This window comes from Podarcis gaigeae (assembly GCF_964106915.1).
Source record: "Podarcis gaigeae genome assembly, chromosome: 3".
In the NCBI taxonomy this organism is placed as follows: Eukaryota; Metazoa; Chordata; class Lepidosauria; order Squamata; family Lacertidae; genus Podarcis; species Podarcis gaigeae.
In genome coordinates this window covers 80,741,744-80,760,823 of record NC_139680.1, presented here as the reverse complement: position 1 = coordinate 80,760,823, position 19,080 = coordinate 80,741,744, and the positions used below count along the sequence as shown (strand labels likewise).

General features: G+C 42.7%; 1 long non-coding RNA gene across 1 annotated transcript; it reads right to left on the bottom strand.

Annotated features, from left to right (window-relative positions):
• Positions 1-1,151: 1,151 nt before the first annotated feature.
• Positions 1,152-15,194, bottom strand: LOC310841688. Its single transcript, XR_014562693.1, has 3 exons — positions 15,054-15,194; positions 13,619-13,729; positions 1,152-1,222 (listed from the first exon to the last, which is right to left on the bottom strand). It is a non-coding gene; the product is annotated as an uncharacterized lncRNA (long non-coding RNA).
• Positions 15,195-19,080: the final 3,886 nt, after the last annotated feature.

The following is a 19,080-nucleotide window of genomic DNA, read 5'->3' as shown; positions in this document are numbered from 1 at the left end:
TTTTATTATTATTATCTATTGAATTCATATGCCGCCCTATACCCAGAGGTCTCAGGGCAGTTCACAGAAAAGATCACAATATATAAACTCAAAATAAAAACAATAACCGAATAACACTCCCCCCCCCCCAAAAAAAGAGTCACATTTTAAAAGGGTATAGGATGACGATCAGGTCAACCAAAGGCCTGGTTAAAAAGGACCATTTTTGCCTGCTGCCTAAAGGTGTATAATGATGTTTGATGCCCTTTCATTCCAATGAGAAAATGGAAGCTGGGGTTAAGCTGAGACATTTTGGGCAGCCATTGCACATGCCCAGATAGCAGAGTTGAGGAAAAGGAGTTCAGCACAGGGAAACAAATCAGACAATATCAGGTAAAGATATCCCTGCCCACTTTCTGGTCTTTACAGCAACGTAGGGGTTTGACTTGAAACACAGCAGGGGAAAATGAGCTCACTGCATTTCTTATTGCTAACCTGTAAATAGTCTTACCTAAGAGTCCTCTCCCCCCCCCCCCCCGGGACCTGAGATATCTTGGACTTCTCATAAGACACTATTGTTATCATCTTCCAGTGCCATGGACCAAAAGTCTACCTACGCCATGAAATTATGAACCAAAATTGCAGCAGCCATAAAGCCTTTAGATTCTCCCCATGTCACATAATCTGAATACTAAGATATGCCTTTTTTTATGATTTTGAAACACTGGAATGCCAGGAGTAACTTTTCAGTGTATTTGCAATGCTAAACCACCGTTATCAGAGGCATCCAGTACTATTATATTCTCAGCACGTCTGCAAGTAGCAGCTGCTGTGGTACTTAAGCAACACACAGCTTCAAGTTCAGTTTTTTGTTTTGTTTTTGTTTTTTAAATAGGCTGCCCATAAAACAGAATATCCCACAGAACAAGTAAAACACTTCCCTGGGGGGGAACTGGTTATTATATTTCTTACACTGATATGCAACTCTTTATGACTTTCTTTACACACAGGGCTCATAAATCAGGGGTTCCTCAGCTCATGAAAAATGCAACAATGCTTTAAAAGGTGGTTTATCCAAAGATGTGAATTAGAAGTACAATGCCCAGTTCAAAAGAGATATTTACATAAGCTGGCTCATTACAAATGAAAAATGTTATTACCCACTATCTATTCCTAGCTTCTTGCGAATTCAACTTGTTCAACTTGAAGTACTGCAGAGAACACCAGCTTCTGTGGCACGAGGCTGGTAAGAAAAACAAAAGGGGAAGGTTTCTACACACCCACACAATCTCCCCATTTCAGGCAAGAAGGCTTATCACAGTTCATTAACACATTCCATGAAGAAGAAATGCACACTACAAGGGCATAAGCAGGGCCAGTGAGGGGTGTGGTTCAGAGAGAATTTCAAGGGTCCTATTATTATTATTATTACTACTACTACTACTACTACTACTACTACTACTACCTCATGAGCCACATTTGACTCCCCCTGCAAATGGAACCCCTTGTGCAGAGCAGAAATGAATGAGCTATCCACCACAAGAATGAGCTTCAAAGCTTTACTGCAGAACAGCCTTAAAATAGTTACAAATAAACATTACAAAATGCAAAGTAACACATTGCTCCTAAACAGCAAGCAATGTATCCCTATCTTCTTTCCAACAGGGCTTGTGCTGCATATGTTCAAGGGAGTGTGTTCTTCAGAGAACACCTCCCCTCTCCACTGGGGAAAAACTTAAGAGGAAGTGGGTTAAAATGTTCACAAAACATGAGACCCATTTGAGGTCCGCCCCCCCCCCCCCGTATTCATGTTTAGAGAGCCATATCTAATTCCTGAGGCTAAAGCTTCTTTCACACATAAAACTTAAAATCGTTGTTAAAACAACAACAATGATATGTCAGGCCAATTCAGAGTGAGAGAATTTTTTCCTGGATACTTTTAAAAAACATAATGGCGTGCAATGCATATCTATGCTCAATCTATGTTTGTTAGGATGCATCTCATCCATATCCCCCGCGTTAGCAACCAGATGTTGTCATACACAGTGTGAGAGAGGTTCAAAGGTGAACTAAGCATCACTTGTGGAAATGTGAAAAAAACTGACACCTTCCAATGACCGTTGCTTTCCTCCCCCCGATTCTAACACTGCTTGTGCTGCATATGTTCAAGGGAGTGTGTTCTTCAGAGAATCCTAAACCAATAGTGCCCTAGTGACACTACTGAAATCAAAAAGAAATGATCAGAAGAGATGAGCAGTCTTTAAAGAACTGAGATTTAAAAGGTCAAGATGAGAGCGACAACAGAGAGTTTGTAACCTAGGCTTTAGCTAACATGAACCAATCCAGGCAATTCCTGCTTCCAGATGCGTTCAAATGCCTTACCCCATCGCCCCAAACCATCATTTTATTGACAGCTGAGAGCAGCTTAAAAACACAGAGGAAAGTTGCATAAGGATTAACTTCTTTTCTTTCTCTCTCTCACATCTGACCTGATAAAACCTACAGAAGGAAAGAGCATGCCACCTTCTACATAGCAGCTTGGTGAGTTTTAATCATAAGATTCTATCCTTCCAAAAATACAGGAGCTCACATATCTAGCTATATATGGATTAATATTCCTGATTTCACCAAAGGTCAGGGGAGTTATCATACGCTCTTGGTGTGGGTGTGGGTGTTTTAATGCAGTTTTAGCACTTTGCAGTATTTACTGAAAATGGTATGGTTTGTTTTCCCCTTTCTTTTATGGCTCACTGTTCTTCCTTCTTCCTTTGCTTATTGCCTTTCTCAAGTCACCTCTGCACTCCCTTCCTTTCTCTGCTCATAAATATTTTTAATAGCTCATTGAGACACCCAGGTTTAACCAGAATCCCTTTATTAACTCAGATATGAAGTGGTTCAAAATGTAATTAATGATTGCCTAGAAAAGCGCTTAGGCAGGGGACAATGTAGTCGATGCAGATCTAGATTTCAGCCAAAAGCTTATGTACTCGTATAATTCGCCTATAGATATTCGCCTTTTCACAGCCCTTTTAAATGGATACCATTTTGAGGAGTAGGCTCCCTTGGAGCATGGAATGAAAGTGAGAAGTTGATTGCCTGCTGTTAAAACTTGTTCTAAGGTACAGCAGTACAGTACTGAACACTCACAAGTTAAAAGCGTGAAGATCAGACAGATACATTGCAATTTGCCTCATACCAGTTGTACCAATTGCCTTTGGTAAGGTTGCAATTCCATTGAAAGAGAAGGTACATTGTACGGTATTCCTGAATCCAGTTTTGTCATCTGAGGCATCAGTGGCTAAGGGTGTCTGTATTGCCAGATACAGCAGCTTCACCAGTTATTGCTGTTCCTGGGCAGGAAAAGCCTGGCCACAGCAATCCATGCTCTGGTAACATCCAGATTGGAAAACTACAATGCTCTCTAGGTGGGGCTGCCTTGAAAATGATCCCAAATGCTGCAGCTGATGGAGAATGCTGTGGCCAAAGACATATAACCCCACTTTTGAAGGTATTGCTGGACATTTTATCAAAGCATATACACTTTTTATTTGTTCTACGCCGCTGAAATATGCATCCAAACAGTTCAAAACCACCGTATGCCTTTAAAGGCATCCGAGATTATTGCCAATGCGATTCAAATTTTGATGTTGCCCATTTATTATCCACTGTTGCCTATTACTTATGGATTCGCTGTCATATACTTAGGTTGGGACATGCCCTTGTAAGTGTTTCATAGCATAATTACTGCTACAGCTAATATCCCTCTGCATCACCTGCTGTTAGAAACAAAGTTTGGTTTTTCGCTATCTCTTCTTAAAGCATGGAGAAAAATCAATACTAATTAGAGATATCTGGGAAAGGCCATGGAAGACTGCCAATTCTGCCTCACTTTAATTATGCTTGTGAAAATCATTTTGAGCCAAAGAAAGAAAGGGGGGGGGGAGACACAAGTAAATTATGACCTATTTATGCATGCAACAGAATAAGATTGCAAATAATGGTGTCTAGAAAGAGTTTTATCCTCATCCCCTTGCAATGTAAGTACATTGGCAGCCATACAGGCTTGGCAATTTTTAAAGATCGATTGGGCCTCAGTTTATGGTCAGCCTATTACAAAAGAGGGAAAGTTAGTATGTTCCAAAAAAAGAGATGAGGGCAGTAAATCTCTTGGTCTGCACAAAATGTTAAGGAATTATCCTTCTCCTCCTCCAAAACTAATGGGAGAAAAGGTGCTTCCACTTCTGTATGAACTCTAAAAGAATGAAAGAGGGAGGGGAAAATCAAAAATACCCTATCACTGCTTCAAATATGAATGCTGGGAGTCTCTAGTATCTTACTGTCCAGAATGTGGTAGCGATGAATGTCTGACAGGATTTGAAAATTAGAGTAGTCAATATTTGACATGTCAGAATAGCACCCAGCACAACAAGAAGAAAACTAGCTGACAGCTGACATTTAGTACTAGTCACTACTTCATAGCAGACATGCAGTAGATGTCTAACAGATGTCTAACATTCAACAGCAATATCTAACAACGGACATGCAGTAGAATGCAGTATCTGACAGCGCGCACAAACAAACAAACACACTTTAATAAGTCTTACTCCCAGGTATATATTCTATCCCAGGTAAAGGTGTGCACAGATGCTTTACAAATACCCAGGATAGAGGAATTAAATGTTTTAAAGGGTGGCAACCCTTTGTGGAGGGTTTTAGGTGGTAGGGCTGTATGTATGGTTGGATGTATGTATGCCCTTCACAACTGAAGTTTCCACATATATTTTATACACAGGTTTCTACAGCCAAAAAGCCACCCTCAGATCATTGAGAAGACAGACTTATGCTTATGCAGCGTGCGCCAGAAGCTTAATCAGCAAATTAAAAGGCACAGAATATGGAGGCACTAGCATATAATAAAGCAAAGATTAACTCAGATTAAATAAAATGGAGACTGACTTATCAGTAACCATTCATGATCGCAAAGGTAATGGATGGAACATTATTACATTACGGGCAGGAACTGTTTCAGACTTGCAAAGTAACACAGAAAGGAAAACCACATAAGGGTAAGCCTCCAACAGTACAGTGAAAAATAAAAGAAACAACAACAGCTGACTTGTAAGAATATAAATATGGCACAGAGCTTTTTGTTTTAATTTGGTATTTAAAGCCCAATGCAAATTTACAGCAGTGGTTGAAGACGAGTTAAGGTATCACAGCTCATGAAGTCCAGCTTTATGGATAGGAAGAACCATAGGAAGCTGCCTCAGACCGTTTCTTCATCTAGCTCAGTATTGTCTCCACTGGCTGGCAGTGGCTGTCCAGGATTTCAGGCAGCGATCTCTCTCTCAGCCCTATCTGGAAATGCCAAGGGTGGCACCTGGGACTTTCTGCATGCATGGTGAAGGCTGCAAAGGTTGCAACCTGGCACTGGGAAAAGGTAATGGCATTGATGGACCTGGCATCACCACACTGCAGTTATGACCACCTGTGGGAGGCTTAATGTCCCAGTAAGTCCCACAGCTAATGCCTGCCTCGGACTTCTCTTAAGTCATGTCAGTAAGATCCAGGGAGCTGCCATTTAATTCCCCACATAGCACCATGGTGTGGAACAATATCCTTTAAGTTGCAAAGCATACCCACCATTGCCATCCCCACCTGGTGCTGCCAAGTAGGACTAGAGGGGTCACTGATATAGGAGAGAGTCCTCAGAGGGCATTTTAACCCAGCATGGCAAAATTCAGATAAGTGCAAAATTCAAAGGATGGCTGTGTTTCAGGTCTGATATTATTTCAGAAAGTGCAAATGTGACAGATTTGACTTTAAATGCAAACTGAATTGGATTTTCCCCCATCCCTGCTTGACACTTACTTCCCAGTCAGAATTGCCAAATAGCTCCCCCTGCACACTTTTTGGGGGGTCAGGCTACAATTCCTTTTATCACTAAACAGGACTGAAAATGATACTTAAATCTAGCCTAATATTTATCCAGCAATTATATCCCCCTAGACTACAAGCAGATGTTCTGAACTGTTTGCAAAGCTAACTTAAAGAGACCAATATCTTTGTGGCCTTGTGCCTCATTCCATTTCCTCTCATGACTAAGTGATGAATGGAAAAGCCAGGCCTGTTACCTGCTGCTACTATTGTGTCATGAGAGCAGGCACCACACAATGGGTCTCGCCACAAATGCAGCAGTACACTAGGCACAGAAATAAAATGGCATCCCTCTCCTCAGGCACTGGTGTGAGAGGAGACGTGAGCATTTGCATCAATGCCTGGTTTAAAAATTGTCCCATGTTTACCTGAATTGATGTCAGTCATTCTTAGTATGCAGGCCTAGTAAGTTGCAGAACGTTCCCAGTGAGAAGGAAATGTGTTTAGAATTAATGCAGCACTCATTCTCTCTCTCTCTCTCTCTCTCTGACACACACACACAAACACACACCAGGACTTTGGTACATGACGAAATAGTACCTCGGGTTAAGAACTTTGCTTCAGGATGAGAACAGAAATTGTGCTCCAGCGGCGCAGCAACAACAGAAGGCCCCATTAGCTAAAGTGGTACCTCAGGTTAAGAACAGTTTCAGGTTAAGAATGGACCTCCAGAATGAATTAAGTTCTTAACCCGAGGTGTGACTGTATTGTGGAACAAAGAGAGAACATTCAGTTTAGGACACCCGCAGAATTACTGAGATGCCATAGAAAAAAGAAAGCGGAAGGATTAATCCATTCTTCCTTCGATGGATGACTGCAATCATTCTGCATTCTCTGCGCATTCTCTGCCTGGCAATGGCCTCTTCTCTCAATGAAGCACTGTTTCCACCCCTGAAAAATACAAACCTTGGGAATAAAAACATTAAAGCACTCAAGAGCAGATATATCCCATTCTCTATAAATTCATTAAATATTTTTATCTTCACTCAACATGAAGGAAGGAATTTTCCATTCATAGATTTAATTTTCAAATATGAGTTATAACTGTTTTATGTTGGCTTAATCTGTCCCTGCTGTGAGGTAGCAATAGGAAGCAAATACACAAATTGTTAATGGAACCTTCAAAGGCTAAACAGATAGCCTACATTGTGGCAGTTGGGTTTTGTACCAGGTAAGGTCAGGCTTTTTCCAGGTGTATGCATTACTTAGGACATAAAGCAATCACATTAATGCTAACAAGATGCACCAATAAAAGACATTCCGAACTAACAATCAGAACTGGATCCATTTAGGCAGCAGAGCATACCTATGGTTATTTTTTCCCCTAAGCAAAGAATGATCTCATATACCTGGGAGAATAATACTTGATTGGCTATTTGTGCCATCCCACTGTGGAAAGGAGGATGTGTGTTTGAAAACATACAGTCTGGAAATACTAGCAGCTGTGCCTGCTGGGAAGTAAATGGCCCATACAAGAACAGATCAAGTTCAAGAAACAAAACTTGGAGAGTAAAAGTTTAGGTGGGAAAAGAACACTTATAGTCATGACACTCTGGGAGATGAGAGATGAGAGCATTCTATATATAGAGCAGATAGATAGCTCAGTTGGTTAGAGTGTGGTGCTGATAATGCTAAGGCTGTAGGTATGGGGCAGCTGTGTATTCCTGCATTGCAGGAGGTTGGACTAGATGTTCCTTCCAATTCTATGATTCTAATTTTAGAGCCAAGGCCTAGATTAAGTCTAACCTGCAAGATACACAGTCATGTTTTATCTTCGGTTCTCTGTCTCTATCTGTGCATCAATACAGTGGTATCTCAGTTCCCGAACGCCTCTGTTGTTGAATGTTTTGGTTCTTGAATGCTGAAAACCTGGAAGTAAATGCTTCTGTTTCCAAAGTTTTTCAGAACTCGAACGTGCGATGCAGCTTCTGCTGAGTGCAAGAAGCTCTTGCAACCAATGGGAAGCCGTGCCTCGGTTTTCAAACGTTTCATATGCCAAACGGTCTTCCAGAGTGGATTACGTTCAAGAACTGAGGTACCACTGTACTGTACTGAGATGTAAAATTATATTTTAGAGTTTTGTTAAAGATTATCTGCTCATGCACTCCCCTTTTACCTTCCTACTCCAATGTGCCAATGAGGAGGAAATAAAAAGCATCCACTTTTGTTACCCCAGTTTGTCCATTTCATTGAAACTGGGACAGACAGTACCTTCATCAATGATTTGCCTAAGCCAGCAAATGTAAAACCATGGTTTCTGAACCCAGCTTGTTCATAGTGAAAACTAACCACAGTTTCTGCTTCAGACAGCACAACAAACTGTGGTTACTTGAAAATGGAAGTGGATTCTTCCAACCACTTCCTTGCACTTATGCCAGAGGAAGAGGATAGAGCAGGCTGTGTCCCTAATGCTAAACTATGATTTAGTGCTGGGGTGAGAAACCATTTTTCCATCAGGGGCTGTTGACTCACAGAAAAATTAAATCAACGCGTTGGGCAGCCTCTGTGATCCTTAGATTCAGTGTTGCCTTTGTAGAACTCAGTTGGGAGGCCAATGGGGACAAAAACAGAATTAATTGGTTATCATTAGTTCTGGCGCCACCTGTTGTTGACCTCCCTGTCTTCTGCCCTACCAGACTAAATCAGCACCAAACTCCACTGAATAGATACACTGGAGAAGATACATTATTTATCTGTTTGATTGCTTGTTTCTATCTATTCCACTATTCCATCCATAATAGAATTCCACAAGGCAGCTTTGTACATATGAAAACATCAAAAGAGCCCTTAACAGTGACAGGTTCCTGGCATTTTGGAGCTTGAGTGAACATGGAAAACCCTTAACGCAGCATGTTTTAACCAAAAGGTTTTTTTTTTGTTAATTGAATTTGATCAAGGTTGCTGCAGCGTGCGCCTCCAGACTCTGCCCTTGGAGTGGCTGGTGCACCAACTAAAGCTGGTAAAGTCACCTTGGCCACAAATGCTACCTGAACATCATGGAACAGCTCCAGATTCAGAATAATTGTTCACCCTATTTTCTCAGGAAAATTAGCCTTCCTCTGCACTTCCTAGCTATGAATACTTTGCTCCTCTAATAATGTTTTGTAAAATGGCAGCTGTCCATTTCAAGCTATTATCGTTCCAGACTGCACAGTCATTAGTTGCTTGAGGAAAGACAGATTTTTAGCATGCTGGAAGCAGAAATGGAACCAGTCATATACCTTCAGAATGTTACACTTCTAGAAAATAAATGCATGTTTCTTACCATCCAAAATAGAAGATCACTACAGCAGAGGACGGGAACTTTAAAAGATTATGGATTTTCTTTTTTGAAGGATAGATATGTTTTCGTTTGAAGATGAGTGATCATGTAATTCACTCCAGGCACCTGGCCTTTGTGTCCTACCCTTGAGGATCATCCTTTACTATTCAGATGTGACAGCTGTCATTTTTGGCCAATGTACTTGGCACCGAAGCGAAATCACATTTCTGTAAATGAGTTATCTGCTTCCAACAATTGGATACCCACATGGAGAGTTGTTTAACAGAACAACATCCTACAGAGAAAAACACAAATACCTTTCCAAAATACCTTCGGTTTATGGCTATTGGACCCAGAGAACATGTAAGAAATGCAAAGAGCAAGTGTCACGTAAACAGCTCAGGTTTGAGCTGGATGATATGAATGCACACATAGGGTGCTTTCTCTCATAGCAGTTGCCCCATGCATTGACATCATCAGGTGGGCCCCTGTCTTTGGTGTCACCTTTGTTTGTTACAAAGGACACAACATTATTTTGGCATAGATTTGTTTTGTGGAACCCAGTAGTGGATGAAGTCTGGTCGTTCCCATTGCTGCTGCTTTTCGGGAGATAGAGGGGAAGGAGGGGTGAAGTGAGATCAGTGCAGTGCAAACACACCATCAGGCATCAGGGGCGCCGACTTATAAAAAATATTGGGGGGGGCCATACTGGGGTCCTGCCCCGGGAAGTTTTCTAAGATCCGCTCCCGGCCCGTTGCTGCTGCTGCCGCCCGCCTCGTGGCCCCCTCGCCAGCTGAGGGAGGGAGAGAGACCGAGAAGGAGAGAGATGCGTGGTGGGCAAGGCAAGTGCCCGCTGCGCCTCGCCTCCCACCGCCCCTCGTGCCGGCCGCCCCCTCCCCTCCCTTCCCCGCCCGCACTCGCTCGCTCGCCCTCCTCACCACAGCTCTTGGCCGTTCGCCCCAGGAACTCGCCGCTGTTGGGGTTGTAGATGAACCTCCGCCACTCGGCCATAGACTGGCTGAAGGGCTTCTCCTCCTCCTTGGCCATAGCGAGAGAGAGAGAGAGAGAGAGAGAGAGAGAGAGAGAGAGAGAGGCTGGAAAGAGAGAGGGAGCTCGGCGGTTCGCGGGCGGCGGTTTTTCCCCTGCTGAAACAACAGCGGCTCCTCAGAACCGCTAAGTAACTCTCCCTCAGGCGCCCGGCGGGAGAGCAGAAGAGAGGAAAAGGAAAGAGGGGCTGGGCCAGTCGCACGCACCGAGCAAAACTACTCGCGCCGCCTCTTTTACTACCGTAATAATTATTTGTTTTAACTCATTACTGAATGTATTTTAAAAGGTAACTATCATCAAACAAGGAAAATAAAAAATACCAACATAATTTTGTGATTTTACAAAGCATAATATAACTACCGTATTTTTCGCTCTATAACACGCACCTGACCATAACACGCACATCGTTTTTAGAGGAGGAAAACAAGGGGGAAAAACATTCTGAATGAAACAGTGGATGTATCATTTTTGTGCTTCATGCTGTGGCCACAGACATGTGATCTGATGGTGAATTTGGGGTGACCCAATGCAAAAATCCTGAGGATCCATGTGGATCCATGTTTTGTAACCACGTTTTTGCACCATTGCAGCCCCAGGCAACAGTGGGTGCGTGATTTTGGGGGGGCAGGCTGTAGCCATGGACATGCTATGTGCTCTGATGTGAATTTGGGCTGACCCAATGCAAAGATCCTGAGGATCCATGTGGATCCATGTTTTGTAACCACGTTTTTGCACCATTGCAGCCCCAGGCAACAGTGGGTGCGTGATTTTTGGGGGGCAGGCTGTAGCCATGGACATGCTATGTGCTCTGATGGTGAATTTGGGCTGACCCAATGCAAAGATCCTGAGGATCCATGTGGATCCATGTTTTGTAACCACGTTTTTGCACCACTGCAGCCCCAGGCAACAGTGGGTGCGTGATTTTGGGGGGGCAGGCTGTAGCCATGGACATGCTATGTGCTCTGATGGTGAATTTGGGCTGACCCAATGCAAAGATCCTGAGGATCCATGTGGATCTGAAGCCTTATTTACCTAGGGATCCATCAGCCTCGCCATCCCCTGAACCATGGAGGGAACAAAAGTACCAGGAAAGCAAAATCTTCTTTGGAGAAAAAGAGTTTATTGAAATCTGTGCACAGAGACAATCTGTGCACAGAGACAACCAGCAGGATAGCTCCTGAAAACTGGCTGTAAATGCATGGCATTTGGCAGGCATTCTTATACTGTAGGTACACATTTCTCCACCAATCACCAATTGCCAACCTATAGATACACCTTCCTTCCACCAACCACCAATTGCCAACCTATAGATACACCTTCCTTCCACCAACCACCAATTGCCAACCTATAGATACACCTTCCTTAGGAGGATAATCACGTTAAGCAAGTTCCTCACCCATTTCCCTGTCTTTTGGGCCTACGTGGCTTCTCTTATTCTTTACTTGACCAGTGTCACAAGCCAAACCTGCTTAAGCAATCTTTATTGGAATCTAAAGCCAAAGCTGCTCAGGCAATCTATATTGCAATCTATATTGCGACAGAGCTAAACCGTCCCTTCCTTCAGATCCATGTTTTGTAACCACGTTTTTGCACCATTGCAGCCCCAGGCAACAGTGGGTGCGTGATTTGGGGGGGGCAGGCTGTAGCCATGGACATGCTATGTGCTCTGATGGTGAATTTGGGCTGACCCAATGCAAAGATTCTGAGGATCCATGTGGATCCATGCTTTTTAACCACATTTTAAGTGGGGAGGGAAGGAAAAACACAGAAGGGACACGGAGCAGGAGAGGGGTGTGCAGAGAAGCAGCTGGCTAAGAATGCAGGAGAGGGGTATAACAGGAGGAGGGAGGAAAGGAAGGCAAAAGTTTTCCCTCACCTACCCACCCAAGTCAGCCAGCTCGCGCGCGCTCTCTCGCTCTCTCTCTCTCCCTCCTGCACGGAGCACAGAGACACACTCTGCTTTCCCTCTGCCTGGAGGGGAGGGGCTTTCCCTGCTCTTTGTTCCGTTTGAGCAAACACAGCAAGGAAACAGAGCAGGGTGGGCAGTAAGACCCTGAGGCAGAATGCCGGAAAAATACGGTAATAATTTTCTTAAATTATTGGGGGGGCGGAGCCCCCCAAACGAATTTTTGAGGGAGCTCGGGCCCCCTCAGGCCCCATGGAGTCGGCGCCTATGTCAGGCATACCCAATTGGCTTTGCCAGTGCATTTGCACCACACCAAACTTGCTGCTGCCTCCCTTCTCTACCTCCCTACTCTACCTCCCAATGCAACAGAAGATTAAGTAAGTAGCACCAGCCCACCATGCTGCCTGCTGCTGGTGGAATCTGCTTCCTGGAGATATTTGAATGGTCCTCTCATATATGGTATGGAGGGCAGAAGGCTGGCAATCAACTTTAAAGGAGGTGGTGAGTCTGGTCAGCCACATAGGGGAGAAAGTGAAAAGGGTCAACAATGAGCATTCAGCTGCACCAAATGGTGAGCAGGGATTCCATAGACCTGCTACTCAACTTTGGTACTCAGGAGCAAGGAAAGGAAACCCCATTGGGAACATGTTGCAGCACATTCAGGTTTTTTAGGCTTCAGGGTTGCGAACTGCATGAACCACATTTTGGTTGTGAACCACATTATGGCCAGATGAAGCAAACTCCGTCATGAGAAGGGTTGGGGAGAACCTCAATTTGGTTCTCATTTAAAGGCAAAACTAATTTATTTACACTTTCTAATACAATACACGAACCAAACTACAGCTATCTTTCAAAATCTGCACTTCTCTGGATTTTGAAATGTGGTCCCCAACCATAGTACATGCACACAAAAATATATACACTAAAGTGTGCACAAATTAGTAAAAATCACATTAAAATGCATTGTGTTGGGCAAAATTGCATCCAAATGTCTGTGTAGAGAGAAAACCGTGGATTAATTTTCATGATGGCTTAAAAAAAAAATCCTAATGTGGAAATGTAGAGAACTTAATATAAGAGTGGGGGGAATGAGGAAGAGAGAGAACCTGAAATTGATAGATTCGCCCATCCCTGGTCATGACTTTTTCAGGCTCATCCCCAAGTTGGCAAGAGGTGGCAAGGCATCCCCTGCCTTAGAGAGTGTTCCCACGCAAGTAAGACTAATTGCTGCAGATCTCCGTGTTTTGCTCGGCATTAATAAAAGTTGTGGCTCCAGTTAGCCCAACCTCTTTATCCTAGGGGTGAGCGCAATTCCCTTTTGTGCTCTGAACACCCTCTGGAAAGGTAGGGAGGTGTTTCAGTAGCATCTCAGACGTAAGCCTCTTGTTTAGTCCAAGGTGACCGATCAGGATTGGTTTTATTTTTAGCATATTTTGTTATCTTCAACATGTACCACCAAACATCTCCTGAGTTAATTGTTCATTCACCTTCCAGACCTTTCCAGCTAATCAACGATGAAGTGGCTTTTCATTATCAAGTCTATGTCACCCTTCACTGGTCTCATTGTCTCTGAAGATGCGTCAACTCAGGCTCTTTATCTAAGAAAAATGAAAATAAATAAGAAACATGCATCAGAACGAATGACAAATCATAGTGTGGTCAGTCTATTTTTCTTTATTAAAATCTGTGAAATTAAGTAATTTAAATTCCATATGGTCCAGTGATTCAGGTAGCATGATTGGTTCTTTTTATTAATATAGCTTTGTTGAACACTGGGTCAATTAGCAATGCTCATATCAAAAACTGATTTCACGATACATAAAGGGATTGAATTTCACACCAGTCAAAAATAGGAATTTCTGGATATATCCTAGTAGTACTAGTAGTAATAGTACTAGTAATAAAATTTGTATACCACCCTTCCTCTGTAGAGTTCAGGGTGGTTCACAGCATTTTATTGTCTTCCTTGCTTAGCTGTCTGAATGGAAGCTATAGCAATGGGTCCTAAGCTCCAGAGTGAATCATAAACACCAGCAAGTTTTGATCCTATTTGTGGTCACTGTGGAACTCCCTCCCTAGAGAACGTAGACTGGCTCCTGCCTTGCTGTCCTTCCATTGACAGGTGAAGACTTTCTTAATGAAGCAGGCTTTGGGGAATTGACTGCTTTTAATTAAAAGGTTGGTATTGTACTTTTTATTGTAACACGAGTGGCGCCGTGGTCTAAACCACAGAGCCTAGGGCTTGCCAATCAGAAGGTTGGCAGTTCAAATCCCCGCAACAGGGTGAGCTCCTGTTGTTCAGTCCCAGCTTCTGCCCACCTCGCAGTTCAAAAGCACGTCAAACCTCAAGTAGATAAATAGGTACTGCTCCAGCGTGAAGATAAACGGCGTTTCCGTGCACTGCTCTGGTTCGCCAGAAGCGGCTTAGTCATATTGGCCACATGACCCGGAAGCTGTCTGTGGACAAACGCTGGCTCCCTCGGCCTATAGAGCAAGATGAGCACACAACCCAAGAGTCGTCCACGACTGGACCTAACAGTCAGGGTACCTTTACCTTATTTACTGGTATGTTTTAACAAATCTTAGATAGGTAGATAGATAGATGAGGGAGAGAGAGAGAGAGAGAGAGAGAGAGAGAGAGAGAGAGATGATAGCTAGAGATAGGAGAGAGAGAAAGATGAGAGATGGATAGAGATAGATGATAGATATAGATAGATTTAATCCCATCAATGTTTAATTGTTTTTTAATTATTGGTTTCTTTTAGTGGTTATTGTTTTTATCTGAAAGTCGCCTTGAGCTTCATCAGGGAAGAAGAAATAAATGTAGAACAACAACAACAATTACTAGTTTTTATCCTAGCTTGAGGTTCTGTAAATTGAATCACATAACAGATTTTGGGAGCAGTGGCTTTTGCACCTTACCACAACAGTGTAAATAGGCAAGCCAAAGATGGCACAAAGAACCCAATGGCTATAGGGTAGGAAGTGACGGAATTCCACACACTGATTTGAACTTTCCCTGCAAGCTTCCATTGATCAAAGCCAGCCCTATCATTAGGCAGAATGAGGCAACCACCTCAGATGGCAGTTGCTGAGGAGTTGTGGAACTCTCCTGGTATTTCTTCCTAAGGTTCCTAAGCATTCTGCTCTGCTGGAGGGCAAAGGTGTGTATACCACATGGCCTTCCCTGGGTCTCCTAAACTAGCCTGCTGCCTCAGGTGTGGTGTAGCATGTTATTCAGCCGCTAGTGTAGAAGCAAGATTCAGCTGCCCCTCTGGTTGGCTTCTGGACCTAGGATGAGGAAAGGATGCCATCTTGTTCTTTGCCTCAGGCAACAAAATATATTTGATTGGCCCTGCCAGAGATAAGCTAAGCTGGGACACAGTCCAGAACAGAATGGGATTAATTTTTATGTTACATATTATCAGGCAAACTCTGCTTGCAATTTTATCTGGTCAGTCCACAAAGATAACTTTGCAATATCCTACATGCAAGCATATGAAAACAAGGAAGACACAGACTTTATGGTACCAATAATAATAAACAGATGCCAATAGGCACACTGCAAAAATGTCTATTTGTCACGGAAACAACAATTTACAACAAGATCTGAGGAAACTGGATGTAGCAGTCATCTGGAAATCAATACAAAAAGTCATTACTAACAGGATTTTAAAAACTGACATAAATTGCTTAAGGGCTCTGTAATCAGCCAATGCCCACTGGTACGAAACATAAGTGAGTCAGATTCATTTTGTTGAGAAATGAGCATTTGTTTCACATGCAGGTCTGAAGATGGTGGGGGCCTCCCATAAGTATTCATACTTTTGTTTAACTTTACATTTTTTTTAATGTTTAACCCTTCTGAATCATGGGCACAATCCACCAGGGACATCCCTTATATACTACTTTCCACAGCAGTTCACAATTCTTCTTACTAGTCCCTGTGTGAGTTTCCCGCCAAATAATCCTTTCAGGTACTTCACACAAACTACTGATTTCCTTCCTTCAGTGACCGCCATCCTCCATCCCCCAACTTCCACAGTCAGAATGCTCAACATTACCTGATATCACACACCCCTCAACCAGTCTTCCACAAACAGCACTTTATCAATAAAATCAATTTTTTAGCTGGTTTCCATGTCTGCTCCTGAAATAATTCTTAGAAATACAGAATGAGAAAGTGAGGCATATCAATCATTTTGAACATGTGAAGGAGGTTCGCATCTTCTGGTCCCATTTCAAGACTGTGTTGTTTGTTCTGCAGTTCAGGTGAACTCATGGAAGTTGACTTTTGGTCATTGAGGATATGCTGCTGGTACCATCAATAGCAGCTTGAGATGGGTGTTCCCATGATCCCTTGCAGCAAGTAACTATTTCAGTCATGATTACTTGGAGGTGTTGGTATGACTGGTGATGCCACAGCAAAGCAACATAAAGCAAAATGGCTGTGTAGATCTATAATACTTCGATCTAGTCATAGTTCTGACCTTAGGTGATTTATCACAAATCCAGCCATTGTGTCTTTTTCTGCCATCCTGCTATTTCATCCTGTCTCACTACCCCCAGTGAATCACTTCATTTTTACTTATGTGCACTATCATATGCATGATGTTTTGCTCATTGTAGAGAGCTAACATTTCCACTAGTCAGGCACATATATAATCCTCCTTGATAACTTTTCAACTGGAAAATACTGTTGAGGGTTTCAGACCCATGGGAACTGAAAATCAGCAGAGTTGTGCAGGAGGAGAAAGTCATGTGACTAGAGCTCAGGCTAGATTATTCTCCTTCAAGCACAATTTTCATGTTTAATGTATGATTATTTAAAAGAAAAGGCACATGGGCCATTATTATATGGACACATTGGAAGTGACAATGTCATTCTTCATTATGTTTTACTAGGACTGTTACAGATAAGTGCATGATTTCTATTTTATCATCTTTGAGACACGTCTTGAAAGGATTCCAAGTGAGTCCATCACTACGATATTCACTGAAGTATCTCTTCTGTTTTGCAAGAGTATCAGTAGCTTTGACAGGTTCCTATTCAAAACATCCACCAAATTCATAGAAGATTAATTACTGTAATATCACTCCGGAGTGTTCAAGGATCTTAGTACTGCCAAAACCTTCTCCTCTACTAGCATGTACTTTCCTCCGCTACTCTGCTTTGAGGATACAGCTGCCAATGGTTACTAGCCATGATGTGCCTACGTGGCTGGAGGTACTAATGCTTCTGAACAGCAGTTGCCAGAAAGCACAGGAGGAGGCAGTGCTCTTCTGCTTGAGGGTTTCTGACAGGCATCTGGTTGGCCACAGATGATGGGCTAGATGGGCCATTGGCCTGATTTGGCAGGACTCTTCTTATGCTCTGTCCCCTGACCCTACAAGAGATGCTGGAGCTGGGCATATGCTTGGTGCGCTATAGTTCAGTAAGCAGCTATAGTGCATTGCATGAGCAATCTTAATAATAATAATAATAATAATAATAATAATAATAATAATAATAATAATTTATTATTTATACCCCGCCCATCTGGCTGGGCCTCCCCAGCCACTCTGGGCAGCTTCCATAAAAACCAAAAATACAGTAAAATATCACACGTTAAAAACCTCCCTGAACAGGGCTGCCTTAAGATGTCTTCTGAATGTCAGGTAGTTGTTTATCGCTTTGACATCTGCTGGAAGGGCGTTCCACAGGGTGGGCGCCACTACCGAGAAGGCCCTCTGCCTGGTTCCCTGTAGCTTTGCTTCTCGCAATGAGGGAACCGCCAGAAGGCCCTCGGCGCTGGACCTCAGCGTCCGGGCAGAATGATGGGGGTGGAGACGCTCCTTCAGGTATACTGGATCGAGGCTGTTTAGGGCTTTAATCTTAAGTCCCCAGTCTAGCTCTAGAATATTCACAACTAGTTGCATGAAACAAGTAATGGCCCAAGTTGGAGCAAACACATCAAAACATATTTCCAGTCAGTTTAATGTATTCCAAATGCAGCTTTTGCACATAAATTTCCCTTTGCTGGATTTGGGTAACAGTGTTTTATTATCTATCTACACAATTCAACCAGACTTTAAGATATTCTCCTTACATCTGTAAAATATCTGATGCATTTTCAGTCTTACAAGCCTTTTTTCAAAGGTGCATAAAAGTAGTAAAATCATATTTTTTAAACAAAGACTCACAAAAGAAGCATCAGCTGTTTACAAGTTGGCATTCTGAAACTCACCGATAACGACACATCCAAAGCAAAGACAGAGCTTTCCCAACATGATCAATTAGCATCTCTCCTGCTATAGATTAAACAAGAAAGCTTTAATTCGGATGTTTGTATTTTGGCAAGTCTCGAGCCGGGGCAACCACAAGACGTCAGCATGGATCAGTATAGCAGTAAGGCACACATACCACCCTGCAGAAAAATGCCTATATATTTTATTTTTTATTTCTCTGGTAAATGTCTATCCCTCCAAAAGGAGCCTAGGGCAACAAACCACAATACAATATGAATTAAAATTATGTGTGCCTGTAGTGAAAGATGTAAGAAGACATCATTTCCCATTCTGCCCTGTATTTGTCACATGTAGTACTGTCAGAGAATTCAAATGGAAATGGAAACAGGAGTGGAAATTGCCAATGTTTGCTTCTTTGTCCCAGAATGAAAATCATTCCAGTGAATATGACCGTACTTGTTGTTTCTGTTGATTCAGCTGCAAATGATACACAAATTATTACATTCCCTCCGCCCAGTTTGCATTGTGTTTCCTTTGCTTTGAAATGAACAGTGTGAAATTGCATAACAGCAATGTAATGAATTACATTTGCCACAATACAAATAATGTAGTCTTTGGTCAAAGATGAACTGCAGCAGAATGGAAACAGTGTTGCATGCAACAAATGCAGAGCAGAATGGAGAGGGTGCCTTCTTGCATCCCTAGACATAAATTGCTACAA